This window comes from Podarcis bocagei (assembly GCF_964188305.1).
Source record: "Podarcis bocagei genome assembly, chromosome: 3".
NCBI lineage: Eukaryota > Metazoa > Chordata > Lepidosauria > Squamata > Lacertidae > Podarcis > Podarcis bocagei.
Window position 1 is genome coordinate 10,172,598 of NC_138127.1, and position 16,699 is coordinate 10,189,296.

Below are 16,699 nucleotides of genomic sequence, written 5' to 3' on the forward strand. Positions count from 1 at the left end.
CAGACTGGAGTCCCTAAGATGGTTGGATGGTGTCCTGTATGCCTCCTTCCAGTAACTCGTGCACCCAAACTGGTGCCAAGCATATTGTTCTGCTTTCTTTTAGACCACACCAACAAAAGCATGAGCAGGGGATTGTTGCTTGGACAACCTAGAACCTCATACACTGCCCAGCCTTGCGCACCATGGGAAGTCACTTGATGTTGCTAAAGCAGCCCTTGATACTGGTCACTGACTGTAATAAAATGATGGGACCACCTCTCCTGGTATGCCCTGCAGAGGACCTTAAGGTCCATGAATCATCATAGTTTAGAGGCACCGAGCCCGAAGGAAGTTAGATTATCCTCCACCAGGGCCAGGGCCTTCTCAGTGATGGCTCCGACCTAGTGGAATGCTCTGTCCCATGAGACCAGGGCCCTGCAGGATTTAACTTCCTTCCGCAGGGCCTGTAAGACAGAGCTATTCTGCCTGGCTTTCAATTTGAACTTAGCCTGATCTTTTATTCCCCTTCCTTCCCTCCCTCTCCCCTCTTTATGAAGATTACCCGCTCTGGGATCCCACAGCTAATTCTCCCCTGGTCTCCTCGCTGGCCCAAATAGGACTAATTTAGCCAGCTAGCCCTGGTGATCATCTAGTGTTTATTGGATGGATTTCCCCCCTAAATTGTTTTTTTAATTCTGAATTTATTGTTATTCATGTTTTATACTGTATTTTATGCTGTTTTTTGTTGCATCAATTAAGTGTTTTAAATTTGTTGTTAGCCGTCCTGAGCCCGGTTTTCTGAACCAGGGAGGGTGGGGTATAAATAAAAAATTATTATTATTATTATTATTATTATTATTATTATTATTATTATTATTATTTATTAAAGCAGCAGTTTGACTTCACTCCACTGTCTCTCAAGAAAGATGGATACCAAGCAACATGCCCTGACCCTCAATAAAATTATCAGAGCAGCCTACAGAACACAAGAAAAAGAAACTAATATACAACTCCCCCCAGCAAAATCAGTAGGAGCTGTATAAAACATTTGAATCCCAACCAAGATCCCATGACTGGCTCAAGTGATGTTTCCGTGTTTTGCATCTGTGTCCACTTAGCAGATCTTGGAGTTCTAAATAAAACACAAAGTGGATCTCACATGCTTGAAGTCAGCCCAAATGTGTCAAGGTTTAATAATTGGATGACTAGAACTACCATGTTTGTTACAGCTGCAATAAGGAAATCCTCTTTTACTAAAGGCAAAAAAGCATTTTCATCCAAAGTAGTTAATAGGGGGAAATGTTTTCAGGTACTGTATAGGACAGATTACTTCAAACAATAAAGCAGCAGAAACCAGACCTTGCATGTAACTGCACAAGGCATCATTTTTTACATAACAGTATCAACTGAGATCTTTCTTTGGTGTATTTAATGATGCATAATTTCAGCCAAACAAGTGTTCCACCAAGTGATTTACATTAATGCAGTATTCAGAAGCATGCTGTTAAGGGGGAGAGGGGAACCCGCAGAATCATATTGTACAACAATTGGAGACGGTTGTGAATTCTTCTGGCAGAAATGGGAAGCAGAGGTGGCAGCAATTTTGTGGTTATAAATCTCCGAGACGGGAGGATGGATGAAAAGCATTACAAAAGTGGAACATGCAGTCATTCATTCATCTGTCAATGGAGAATTTGGCATGGTACTTCTTTTCCTTTGACAAAAGACACTTTGCAAAACCATCAGTGTGGATTCTCTGGAAACAAGAGACTGAGATCAAGGTAGTGTTGTCCCTTTTACAAATTGCATCAGTGAGAAGTGGACCTTCTCATTTGCTTTCTCAGCCAACAGGATTTTTTTATTTTTTATTTAAAAAAAGATTAATCAGCAAGTAAGCACAACCGTTTTGCCACTGGGAAGCACATGGGATAATCATAAAGAAATTAATTGTGACCACTTTTGAGGAGTTCCGTAAAGCACACATAGCTGAAGAAAGTTTGGTTGATGTTCATAATAGTGGGAGAATTAATGGAAGTGGGAGAAAGACCTTTCCCTTCCTTCCATGACGGCCTGTTTTTGGACACCAGTTGTGCCAGAGGTTGTCAAGTGAGCAGCCAGCACAGCTTTCAGGTGCCTCTTACCAGTTGCTGGAAACTGCAGGAGGGGAATTGAATCCTGTTTACATAATTGAATCCTGTTTACGTGCTTCCCACTGGCATCTGGTTGGTCACTGAGAACAGGATGCTAGACTAGATTGGCCATTGGCCTGATCCAGCAGGCTATTCTTATGTTCTAAGCCAGGACAGGAGTGCTTTCTGGAAATCCAAGCCAACATTTGCAAGGAGAAGCAGGGTTGGCATCTAGATTATTTGTCCCTCTGCAGAGATCAAGGCAACTTGCTTTTCTCAGTCTTAATACTGTCATGTAATTCTACTCAATAGTGATCCAGAGTAGATTTAAATGAATAGTTAGCAGAATGAATGCCAACCTAGCAGTTTGAAAGCATGTCAAAGTGCAAGTAGATGAATAGGCACCACTCCGGCGGGAAGGTCAATGGTATTTCAGTGTGCTGCTCTGGTTTGCCAGAAGCAGCTTAGTCATGCTGGCCACATGACCCAGAAGCTGTACGCTGGCTCCCTCGGCCAGTAAAGCAAGATGAGCGCTGCAACCCCAGAGTCGGCCACAACTGGACCTAATAATGGTCAGGGGTCCCTTTACCTTTACCTTTAGCAGAATGAAAACTTAAACACGTTGCAGGATTCCCAAAATAGAAGAATAAGAATAAGAATAAGAATAAGAATTTATTATTTATATCCCACCCATCTGGCTGGGTTTCCCCAGCCACTCTGGGCGGCTTCCAACAAAATATTAAAATACAGTAATGCATCAAACATTAAAAGCTTCCCTAAAAAGGGCTGCCTTCAGATGTCATCTAAAAGTCTGGTAGTTGTTGTTCTCTTTGACATCTGGAGGGAGGGCGTTCCACAGGGCGGGTGCCACTACTGAAAACTCTGCCTGGTTCCCTGTAACTTGGCTTCTCGCAGTGAGGGAACCGCCAGAAAGCCCTTGGCGCTGGACCTCAGTGTCCGGGTTGAACGATGGGGGTGGAGACCAAAAATTAGACCAGAGGCAATTGTATTTCTGCTACTGAAGTGCCAAATCCAACACATTCAGGTTTGGCACTGTTCATAAGAAATCCAGATGCAGCAGACTTAACTTAAACTTACAATAACTTAAAATAAGTCGAAACCTTAATACTAAGCATACATGTACAGAACACCATGCCAGAAGGGAAAGAAAAAGAGAAAATGAAACCCAGGCTCCTTCTGGGCCTACTTTTATAGTCAGTATGACCTTGACAGAAGAGATAAGAGAACCAGGTTAAACTACCTGTACTCAGCTTCTATGAAGGAATAACCCAAACATCATGAACCTTCTGCTTATTTCTTTCACACAGAGAAGCTTCCAGAACCCTCTTGAATTAATTAGAAAAGAAAAGATCTCTGCATATCACATCAATACTTTCTGCACTAAGAAATGCAAACTGACAAATACAACACTCAAACCACAACACTGCGCTGTAGGGGTGAGGGACCTTTCTAGACCCACCAGCCAGATCCTTATCAGATCCTAGTCCTGCAGGCCAAATTAGACAGGTGAGTGGAGCTGCCCACATCTCAATTATATGATGTCACATATGCCTTACTGGCTCACAAGTCTCTTCAGAATCCTCACAGGTATCCTGCCTCGGTGTTCTGGACACACACACAACAGGAACCTCCGCTCAGCTCCTCTGACTGATGCTGCAGAAACAAAGCACACTGCACAGATGAGGGGAGGAGAGCCACGAGCCAAGCACGGAAAAGTAAATGACCAATGAGGAGTCGGCTGCAGACATTGGCACTGAGTTTTGCATGGACAAAAAGGTTTATTACTGGACTCTTCTGTTATACCAGCAGAAGAATGCAGCTAATACTAATACATTAGAAGAATGCAGCTAAATCTGTGACGATATAAACATACTGTATAGAAATCATTTAACATGTGCTAAGCACTGTACAGAAAATTGTGAGCAGGTGCACAATCTGTTACCCATGTCTCTGTGTCATTAATGACGCTCTTGTCGTCATCTGGCTGAACTCATTTGATGATAACCGTTGTGGGTGACCGTTGGCTGTGCAGCTGCAGTTTTCCGTTACTAACTTGTCTTTCTTGAGCGATGGTGTGTTGGCACGGCCAATAGTGAGATCAGATTGCTGGTTGCGTAGTCTGAATTCGACCGCATCAAAACAATGGCTTTAAAAGGAGCGGTATGTACATATAAGCAAGCAGAGTTAATGGAAGAAATGGAGGGTGTTAGCAAAGGTTTACAACCTCTCCTGACATAAGAAAGGCAGAAAACGAGAAAGAAAGGACTGTTTCCAGAGGCATACAAATTGTTCAACAGGCAGGTTTTCCACCCGAGTGAGATTGTATGCAGGCTTCAGTCAACAGTGCAAGGCCTTGAAAGAATTACTGTATTCGAAGTCATTTTGTGTCCCCTCAATTGTTTGTTGCAAAACAGAACTGTTCTGCATCTTCAATCATATTGTAAAAACTAGACAGACTCCTTGAAATATTGGAAGGCTTCAATTCTGAACATGCATAAGTGCTTGTTCTGACAGAGGTTTTAGCACAGGTCACAGAAATATACTTTCCATCAGGGAAGGTAATAACTGTTAAGTCATTTTAAATTTGCAGTGCAAGTACAGTGATACCTCGTGTTACAGATGCTTCAGGTTACAGACTCCACTAACCCAGAAATAGTACCTCGGGTTAAGAACTTTGCTTCAGGATGAGAACAGAAATCATGCAGCGGTGGCACAACGGCAGCAGGAGGCCCCATTAGCTAAAGTGGTACCTCAGGTTAAGAACAGTTTCAGGTTAAGAACGGACCTCCAGAACGAATTAAGTTCTTAACCCGAGGTACCACTGTATCACCAAATAGTGGTTATTGTTGCAACGTACAGAAAACAGAGCTTTAAGCAAATTGCATATACTTAACACTAGATGGCAACAGCACGCATTGAAAATAAGGGGTTATTTCCTTTGTTTGTTTGTTTTTAAGTATGCGAAAGATAGGAGATAAATCTTTTTATAGCTGGTTTGTGTTTGTTTTTATTCACGAATATGAAATCAAATCAAAGACAAAGAAAATACATTTCTGCACTGCTCTTGTTGGGATTTCCAGTAAAACTTGTTATATTTCTCAGCTATATTTATATTTCCCCTTGCTTTGACACAACATCATCTAACCTCCCCACAAACAATTCAGAATGAATGCTAATAAAATATCCAATGCCATCTGATCTCCCTTCAAACAAATCACAATGTTCAATAAACCAGTCATCTCGAAGCTACCCATGAAAGCTTGAAAGAGGGCGGGGGGCCAGGCGGGGGCGGGAGGCACAGGAACAAGAGCAGATTTGTGTGTGAGCTCCAGTTCTGGTATGGAAAATAAATTCCTGGGCTAAGCATGCATGCCTTCTTATGCAGTTTTATCCCTACCTTCCTGAGATATTATTTTGCACCTTGCTCCAGATAGACTCCAGGTTTCTAGCGCAAAACAAAGTAGCAAGTCTAAAATCTGTCCACTCCTGTGGTAACAAGTCATTGAGGGCTACCTTTCATTTTATCATTTCTTGTTTTCTGTCATTGTCATCATCATTATCATCATTATCATCAGCAGCAGATACCCTTAAGACCACTATACCACACTGGTCACCCAGCCATACCCTTTGCCACCACTACCACTTGCCTCCACTTGCCAGTGTGGTATAGTGGTTAAGAGTAGTAGACTCGTAATCTGGTGAACCAGGTTCGTGTCTCTGCTCTTCCACATGCAGCTGCTGGGTGACCTTGGGCTAGTCACACTTCTCTGAAGTCTCTCAGCCTCACTCACCTCACAGAGTGTTTGTTGTGGGGGAGGAAGGGAAAGGAGAATGTTAGCTGCTTTGAGACTCTTTCGGGTAGTGATAAAGCGGGATATCAAATCCAAACTCTTCCTCCTCCTCCTCCTCCTCCTCCTCCTCCTCCTCCTCCTCCTGTGCAGTGCTCAGTGATAGAGGAGGAGGCAGGTACACATGGAGGATGAGGAGATGGTAAAGGGGGCAGCATTTTCAGTTTTGCCTGAAAGTGGCAAGACATCCTGGGTCAGCCCTGTCCCCACTCCAAATACTTCTTTGTCTTGTCACAATGCCACCACATGTGAAGGAAATCTCCTTATTCTTTTTGGCACTTCCAACATATATTTGGATATATATATTTTTGTATCTGGGCTGGAGACCACTTGCTTGTCATCTTAAACCAATTCCCTTTTATTCCTATACTGAAAGAAAACTTGTGAGCATCACCTCAGATATCTAAAGGCCTGTTTCCCCAAATATTTTGATCCCATTTTATCATATAATTGCTTGCTTGCTCCAGTTCTTTATCATATTTGCTGAGCAACTGATATTGCTAGCACCTGTCTCTTGATCTTTGCTATAAGATGCCATTTAAAAAAAAACAAACATAAAGAATCACAGGTTCCTACACAGCTAAAATATGCTAGTACCCAGTGGAAAGAAGAGTCAACGAGAAAAGAAAAGTAACAATAATATTGAGCACTCATTTTGTAAGTCCTTGAAAACCAAGTCTGATCAATCTAGGATCCCTTAGATCAGTGTTTCCCAACCTTTTTTGGGCAAAGGCACACTTGTTTGATGAAAAAAATCTCGAGGCACACCACCATTACAGCCCCGTGACGTCAGTGCGCAGCGTCACGCCGGGAGGGACGCACGAAAGTGTAAGTTTCAATTTTTTTCCCTCCCCCTTGCCGGGGAACCTCCAAGCTTTGGGGGTGGGGGGGGGAGGAGGCAGCAAAGCGAGGCAGGAAGGAGAGCGCTGCTTGGCTGGGTGAGCTTTGGCAGGGGCAGGGAATGAGAGCCGCGAGGCGGGCGCTGCGGACAGAGGCACTGCCCGCCGAGCTCGCAGGCAGCCAGGCAGGCAGACGGCGAGAGCCCCGCGCTGGGCGGCCTCTCCTCGCCGCCGCCGCCCCGCCTCTCGCCGCCCGACTCGCCCGCCTCCCTCCAGGCAACATCTCGCGGCACACCAGGCAACATCTCGCGGCACACTAGTGTGCCGCGGAACAGTGGTTGGGAAACACTGCCTTAGATTCACCTCCAAGGGCTGCTAATGCATTAGATTCAGAAATGTATTATTGAACAAAAGAATAGATTCCTGTAACTCTAAAAAAAATATATGTGATTGTAGGCTTGTCAGTTGTGGAGTTCTCCATCTCACACACAGAATAAAAATGTATTAGCAACATTCTCTTTATGCATCTTAGCAGGAGGCCCGAGGAAGTGCTACCTACAAATCACTAATGCAGATTCCTTCCCAACTCCCTGTTCATGCTTTCTTCTCAATCTGTCAGAGAGATGATAGCAGCTTTGCTCTGATGCTCCTCAGATGTGCACAATGCGATAGTCCCTGAACGGCACGTAACCAAAACGTACACATTCTCCACTCGCTTTCCTCTTGATTAAGAACCCTAGTAGAAGATTCTGGATGTGACTTGGGAGGTGGTATGATTCTCTGCACCAAGGGAGGCGAAGAATAACCAGGCTAGCATATGGAGAACCCAGTGATTACCCAGAGCTGTGCACAGCAAGCCCCCTTTCTGTGCCACACCAAAATCAAAGGGAGGGGGAAAGCAGGGAGAAGGAAAGGCTGATTTCTAGCAAGGATCAACAGCTGCTTTCAGCTTTCTGATGGGGATTCAGCAAAACATCCAGAATGCACTAGGGAAACATATAGGGAATGTGTCAGGGATGTGGTCCGTTGATTCAGCCGCACAATTATCTGCATCTGATTGCACTGTCGGCCACTTGATAACCCATGAGAGGCCGCATGTAACTAGACAAGCTGTACAATCATAGAATCATAGAACTGTAGAAATGGAAAGGGACCCCAAGGGCCATCTAATCAAAACCCCTGCAATGCAGGAATAACGATGGGGAGTCCAACAAAACCTGCATCAAAGCCTGCACCAAATCTTTGATAAAGACATAGAACATTATTGGAATGTCGTTGCTGAAACTGAACCGGTATAAAGAAACCATGTGTCCTACCTTAAAGAGGGTGGTCCTCTATTTGCAGGAATACTTACATCATGTGGTATGGCTTTAATAAGAGGTATGGAGTCAACCTTGTCCGAAATCATACTTGGGCCATCCTACATGGAAGCTGCCATTTAAAAAAAAAAACAAAGAATCACAGGTTCCTACACAGCTAAAATATGCTAGTATTTTCCTGTCCACGGATGTGCAGAAAATGATTGATTTTTTTTTTTTTTAAAGAGAGGAGACAAAGGCACCCTGCACATGTTTCCTAAGTAAGTGCTGTACTAGTCCTATTTGCGAGGAAAACAGGAAGGCTAGAAATTGCAGCCCTACCAAGTCAGTATGTTGCCAGCTGCCACTACAGGTGGGAAAGGGATAGGCAGGGCTCCTAACTTTTGATGCGTTGATAAGGGGAGATAAGAAAGCAGCTCAGCCTCTGAGAGGGGAGAAAAGGAAAGAGGAATTATTATTTTTTTAATGGTCAAAGATTCCAAGTCACATCTGTCAGACCAGATTTTTTGGCGCGTGTTCTTGTGATGTGGAGCAGGTGTGACACCTGATTAATGCTTGTTGTTTTGTGTATCTGCAGAAAGCACTGAGGGCATAAAAAAGATGGCCTATTGTACTAAATATTTTAATATGCTTGGAGATTACATCAGCTGCTATTTTAAAAATTAATTTTAAGCATGCAGTTTAGTTCATACCACATATCTTTCTAGTTTGGGAGATGCCATAGCAGATCTGAGGATTTTTTTTGGATATTCATTATCTATTATGGGCAGCTCTGGATTGCAACAAAGAAAGTGTACTAGAAAGAGCTGCAATCCCAGACATTGATTGGGGTGGACCTAAGTGTGCATGCCTGAGGTTATCTTGGACTGCGGCCAGGGTGTTGCAAAAACAAGGAAGAGAATTTCTGGCTGGGATGTAGCTTGCCTTCCAGGCTTGAACTAATGCAAACTTGTAGCCATAAAATATATAAAAACATGTTTGCTTGAAGACGGAACTGCTTAGATTGCATTATAAATGCAGTTGATTTGAACAAAAATGCAAACTCGGATTTTAACGAGTTTTGCAAATTGTTGGGCACAATATATCCCCCTTTGGTAAAATTGGCAAACATAATTTAAACAGCTCACAGCACAATCTAGTAGTGTACTATATGCCTGCTCAGAGAAAAGTCACTGTGCATTCAACAGGATACATGTATCCACATAACTGCACGTCATGTTTGTAAATTCTCCATATCGTTAGGCAGGATGATACGGGAGGACGGTTAGCAAATAGCAACATCCTATGCATTCCATGATTAGTTAATTAATTGACAGTGACTGTATCAGCCTTTTGAGAACAGGTGTGCAGTTTCTCCAGAAAAATGAAAGTTGTGGCTGGAGTCCACTGGATACAGAATGCAAAGAGGCTAACTTTGTGATAGATAGATAGATGATAGATAGATAGATAGATAGATAGATAGATAGATAGATAGATAATAGACAGCAAGTTCCCTCTACTTATAGTTACATATGGGGAGGAGGGGGATGCCCTCAGGTGTGTTTGTAGTGCTCTTGCCATTGGATTTCTCAAACACAGCCACTAAGAGATATTTTCAGCCCCAGAACATCTGTTAGCAAGCAAGCACAACCTGTTACAAGTCTATAAGAGAGCCAATGGGGCCTAAAGTGTAGACTTGTCATCTTTTCCAAAAGGAAGAAAAGATGAGCCAATGCTTATTTGTGTAAATTGGTTCATTTCACCGCTGATTGTAAATTGTCCATTGACTAGCAGTGAGCCCAGTCTTTGGGGCTTTTTTCTTTTCTTTTTTTAGACATCCAGGAGATAACACTCCCTCCTGAGGCTGCCAAACTGATCGGGTTGTGACCTTTGTAAAAAGAGGCCAGAATTTGTTTAAGCTAATGCTGGGAGGAGGGTAGTTGCCTGAAGCAAATGTCAATGCATCCCTCAGTTGATTGCAGGAAAGACCAGAGGATGGAGAAGCATAAGGCTATGTCGCAATGGTGACAGGGTTACCGTGAGATTATGAAAAGTGTTAAAAGTAACAGGGATATGATGCATATTGGGATGCTCCCTGGAAGGACAGATCCTGAAGCTGAGGCTCCAATACTTTGGCCACCTCATGAGAAGAGAAGACTCCCTGGAAAAGACCCTGATGCTGGGAAAGATGGAGGGCACAAGGAGAAGGGGACGACAGAGGATGAGATGGTTGGACGGTGTTCTCGAAGCTACAAACATGAGTCTGACCAAACTGCAGGAGGCAATGGAAGACAGGAGTGCCTGGCGTGCTCTGGTCCATGGGGTCACGAAGAGTCGGACACGACTAAATGACTAAACAACAACAATATACAGGAGGTTTGCAATGAGAAATGATGGAGACTTTATAGAAAGATTGTGCAGAAAAATAGTGAGACATTTGCTGGGGCATTTCACGGCATGTGATAATGTATGGGAAATTTTAAATACTGTGTGATGTTGGCATTCTAAGAGTACACAATGGCTTGCCCCTTAAGTAGCTCAGGGCTTCTTTTGGGTGTGGGTGAGGAGAATAATAATAAGAAAAATTAGCTACATCGCATACTATGTGAGCACAGCAATCTGTAGCATAATTGACTGTGTGTGTGTATCTTCTCTGAGAATATGATTGATGACACAAGAGTCAGTGTGGTGTAGTGGTTAAGAGCGGTAGACTCATAATCTGGGGAACCGGGTTCGCGTCTCCGCTCCTCCACATGCAGCTGCTGGGTGACCTCGGGCCAGTCACACTTCTCTGAAGTCTCTCAGCCCCACTCACCTCACAGAGTGTTTGTTGTGGGGGAGGAAGGGAAAGGAGATTGTTAGCCGCTTTGAGACTCCTTCGGGTAGTGATAAAGCGGGATATCAAATCCAAACTCCTCCTCCTCCTCCTCCTCCTCCTCCTCCTCCTCCTCCTCTTCTTCTTCTTCTTCTTCTTCTTCTTCTTCTTCTTCTTCTTCTTCTTCTTCTTCTTCTTCTTCTTGGTTCCATCTCAGCATTAGAACTTGAGTGGGCAGTCAGGGGGCCGAGTACAGAAAAAAGAGCTATTTAAAATTAAGCCATTTCAGAGATGGGACAGCCAGAGGTGGCTGCTTTGTACATTTCAGTGGAGTAATGAAAATTCTGTCCTAGCTGCGCATAGGAAGTTGATTAATCAATGTAGGTTTCTTTCAGTTTCTCAGATTTCCATACGTAAATTCAGATTTCCACAGCAATTTGTGCTTAAAAAAAATTTATTGTGGAAATTAGTCAGGATTTGAGAGTGAATTCCTCCTAATATACACATTCTGCATGCAGTTTTGATTAGTATGCACATTTTTGAAAGCAATTTTCCCCAGTACAATGCATCTAGTTTTTCTGTAGTTTTTATGCATGCTTTGCCCTAACATATGCATTTTTGCACACAGTGGCTGGCTGAATAACAACAACAGCAACAATAATATTAATACTAATAATACTAATACTAATAATTTATTATTTATACCCTGCCTATCTGGCTGGGTTTCCCCAGCCACTCTGGGCAGCTTCCAACTGAATATTAAAAACAATACAGCATCAGACATTAAAAACTTCCCTAAACAGGGCTGCCTTCAGTTGTCTTTTAAAAGTAAAACAGTTGTTTATTGCCTTGACATTTGCTGGGAAGGCGTTCCACAGGGTGGATGCCTCTACTGAGAAGGCCCTCTGCTTGGTTCCCTGTAACCTCACTTCTCACAGTGAGGGAACCACCAGAAGGCCCTCGGCGCTGGATCTCAGTGTCCGGGCTGAACGATGGGGGTGGAGATGCTCCTTCAGGTATAGAGGACCGAGGCTGTTTAGGGCTTTAAAGGTCAGCACCAACACTTTGAATTGTGCTCAGAAATGTACTGGTTGAATAACAGCACTGCAAAATTCAGACGAGTGCGAGTTTCAATAATAATAATAATAATAATAATAATTTATTATTTGTACCCCGCCCATCTGGCTGGGTTTCCCCAGCCACTCTGGGCGGCTTCCACAGAAACCAAAAAACACTAAAATATCATACATTAAAAGCTTCCCTGAATAGGGCCGCCTTAAGATGTTTTCTGAATGTCAGGTAGTTGTCCATCACCTTGACATCCGATGGGAGGGCATTCCACAGGGCGGGCGCCACCACCGAAAAGGCCCTCTGCCTGGTTCCCTGTAGCTTCGCTTCTCGCAATGAGGGAACCGCCAGAAGGCCCTCGGCGCTGGACCTCAGTGTCCGGGCAGAACGATGGGGGTGGAGACGCTCCTTCAGGTATACTGGGCCGAAGCCGTTTAGGGCTTTAAAGGTCAACACCAACACTTTGAATTGTGCTCGGAAACGTACTGGGAGCCAATGTAGGTCTTTCAAGACCGGTGTTATGTGGTCTCGGCGGCCGCCCCCAGTCACCAGTCTAGCTGCCGCATTCTGGATTAGTTGTAGTTTCCGAGTCACCTTCAAAGGTAGCCCCACGTAGAGCGCATTGCAGTAGTCCAAGCGGGAGATAACTAGAGCATGCACCACTCTGGCCAGACAGTCAGCGGGCAGGTAGGGTCTCAGCCTGCGTACCAGGTGGAGTTGGTAGACAGCTGCCCTGGATACAGAATTGACCTGCGCCTCCATGGACAGCTGTGAGTCCAAAATGACTCCCAGGCTACGCACCTGGTCCTTCAGGGGCACAGTTACCCCATTCAGGACCAGGGAGTTCTCCACACCAGCCCGCCCCCTGTCCCCCAAAAACAGTACTTCTGTCTTGTCAGGATTCAACTTCAATCCATTAGCCGCCATCCATCCTCCAACCGCCTCCAGGCACTCACACAGGACCTTCACCGCCTTCACTGGTTCTGATTTGAAAGAAAGGTAGAGCTGGGTATCATCTGCATATTGATGGACACCCAGTCCAAACCCCCTGATGATCTCTCCCAGCGGCTTCATATAGATGTTAAAAAGCATGGGGGAGAGGACGGAACCCTGAGGCACCCCACAAGTGAGGGCCCAAGGGTCTGAACACTCATCCCCCACCACCACTTTCTGAACACGGCCCAGGAGAAAGGAGCGAAACCACTGTATAACAGTGCCCCCAGCTCCCAACCCCTCTAGACGGTCCAGAAGGATGTTATGGTCGATTGTATCAAAGGCCGCTGAGAGATCCAGCAGAACTAGGAAACAACTCTCACCTTTGTCCCTAGCTCGCCGGAGATCATCAACCAGTGCGACCAAGGCAGTTTCAGTCCCATGATGAGGCCTGAACCCTGATTGGAAGGGATCAAAGAACCATTGTGTTTTGGTTCACATATTGCTTCGAGAAGTGCAAATCAGGTCAGTTTCTCCCCCATCCTTAACTGCACAAGGCTGCTTCGGAAGGGTGTCCCAGTGCTGTGCAGAAATTTAAGCTGGTTTACTAGATTGTCCTCACATATTCTCTCCTCTGTATTCTCTGGGCATAGATTCCTTATCCCAAGAGAAGCTTGGGCCACCAATTAAGTTGGAGACATCGACTGGCCTGGGGCAGTCACCCATTTTGAATCCTTGCTCCTCTGCTGGTGTGTGGTAGGAGGACTGATATATGGTGGTTGTTTGCTGTTAAGTAGCTCACACATTGGTTTTCACTAGAAGATGGCAGATGGCTCACAGAAACAATTTGACTCGCCTCTTGCAAGATGAAAAGGTTCTGTCGAGTCCAAGAGACATTTATTATGATAGCTTGATGCTGAATGGGATGGAGAAACAGAGCTGAGATTGCGTTGATGAGACAAAATAAAGACCCATTGAGATGTGGCATCTCCCCTGTGATTACATTGTCTCTGAAGCACCATACACCAGGTGTTTCAGCCCCAGATGCCATCAAATGCTTAATACAAATTGGAGTTTTCATACACCTCACAGAAGACACCCTGTATTTTTGGTTTAATACACCTATAATATTGTAAATTATCCAGGGCACTTCAGATACACTGTAATCACAACCCGCTTCAAACGCTCCTAATGGCACACTGTCATGTCATCTTTTTTATTACAGGCACAATTTCATGGAATCAGAAAGACTAGGTGGCATGTCTGGAGATGGAATGGGAAAAAACCCACATGGTGCAAGCAGCTTATGTAGCAAAGCTTGCAGCTGCTCCTGGAGCAGCCACTGTGTGGAATCTGTTTCAAGAAGCCTTTATGTTGGGGTTGCAACATGTAGATTGGGGGTGCAGATCTGCACTGCAAAATTAAGAGGTGTGGATTTCAAAGGATGTTTATGTCTTTGTTTGCATATCATTTCAGGAAGCATGTGTTAATTATGCCCACGTTTAAATGCAAACTGAATCAACTTTCTTCCGCATCCCTATTCTCCACCTTGCAAATAAGTACTCGCCTGGTAGGCACAGAAAATGGGAAATTACCTGCTGGTAAGAGGGCAAGTGAAGGGACACGGGTGGCGCTGTGGGTTAAACCACAGAGCCTAGGACTTGCCGATCAGAAGGTCGGCAGTTCAAATCCCCGTGACGGGGTGAGCTCCCGTTGCTCGGTCTCTGCTCCTGCCAACCTAGCAGTTCGAAAGCACGTCATGTGCAAGTAGATAAATAGGGACTGCTCCGGTGGGAAGGTAAATGGCGTTTCCGTGTGCTGCTCTGGTTTGCCAGAAGCGGCTTAGTCATGCTGGCCACATGACCCGGAAGCTGTCTGCGGACAAACGCCGGCTCCCTCGGCCAATAAAGCGAGATGAGCGCGCAACCCCAGAGTCGGTCACGACTGGACCTAATGGTCAGGGTTCGCTTTACCTTTACCTTAAGAGGGCAAGTGGGCACTCCATCCCTCCTCAGCAGCCAGTATAAAAACCAAGGGAACAGCAGAAGGAAGCCTCTTCTTCCAGGCCAAGCACAGAAGGGCAGTAAGCAGGTTGCTGCTGCTGCTGCTACCGGAGGAGGACTTGAGCTTTCAGTTCCTTTTCTGGTTACCTCCAGTCTGTTGATATTTTGCGGGAGGGATATGATTGCAGGCTGGTTGGTTAGTGCAGTTGGTTCAGTTCAGTTGGTTAGTGCAACTGAAGTGGATCACAGTTAGGAAAGTGATGAGGGAAGGGACTAAAAATGTGGGATAAACAATTGACAGGAAGGTGTATGGCCACCTCTTAACAACAACAACAACAACAACAACAATTTATTATTTATACCCCGTCTATCTGGCTGGGTTTCCCCAGCCACTCAGGGCGGCTTCCAACAAAATATTAAAATGCAATAGTCTATTAAACATTAAAAGCTTCCCTAAACAATAAAGATAAATAAAGATGCATGTTTGCCTCCCTGCAAACAGATCAAAGCAAACAGTTCAGTAAAGAATGAGCATCATTTAACCTCAGTGAAAACTTTGTGCAAGCAAATTGGGACCAAAGCTCAATAGACAGGTCATCTGGCAGTAACAAAGGTCAGCCTCCAGCATTCTACTTTTTTGGGGGGGGGGAGCTAGTGTGTTTTGCAGGCTTATTTGCTAAGCTGTGCAATCTCACCAAAATATAGACAGGCACAGTACTCCAAAATCCACGGCATAAAAATATCAAGAATAAAACAGCATGCTACAACACAGAACCAATTTCAGAAAAGATATTCAGAACATACATTGCGAAAGCTCATTAAAATATCCAAGTCTTCACTGACTATGGAAAACAAGCAGTGATGGAGCCAAGGGGCTCCCTGTGGTTCCAGATTTTTCACGATCCATGTATGTTCTCTATTTGTTGGGTAATATTAAATAGACGAGTAAGCTCTGTGCTGAATAATCATTTCATAATCATAATCATAATCAGGTTGCAAGTGCAATCCTGTATGCCTTTTCTCAGAAGTAAATACTGTTGTGTTCTGTGAGGCTTCCTTACACAGAACGGTGGTTTTTCTAATCCTAATAGTCCCCTCAATCAGCTTTAACTTCAGCGGTGCAAGCAATCCATGGCAAAGTTAATATTCCATGAAGGGGAAACAACATTTTAATGTGGGTCTGGGGGATATATGGTTGTGATGCTTGTGATTCCTTTAAAGCTCAAGAATCAAGTCCATCACAGGTAAATTAAGACAGGTCTTATTTTCGTTATTGCTCTCACCTGCCAACTACCCTGCTGTTCTGAAGTCAGCAAAGGTAAGATCTGCCGACTACACGCCGAATCAGATGCGTATAGTGTGGCATTGTGAGTGCTCCAGAGACATTTGCCAGCTGTTGCTGAATTGACCCCTGCAGGTAAATCCCGTACCAGGCACACACAATGAGAGCTATAAATTCAGAGAAGTATTTCATTCCGAAAAATGAGGAACACAGCATTGCTGACTAGCTGAACAGCCCTGAGAATACAATGGATCCTGGAATTAGCCAAATGCAAATAGGTTCAGGCTCCCCATACCTTTGAAGTGCTGAGCAGTGGAATGAATATTGGCACATGCAGGGGTGGGAGAGGAGCTAGACTTGCTGTTCTCCTTCATTTGAACAAGCACAGAATGAACAATCAGCACTGCAGTAGCACGACTAGCTGGGCAAATCATCACATTTCCCCAAGTGAGAGAATATTGCAGACCGAACGCTTGGAAAATGC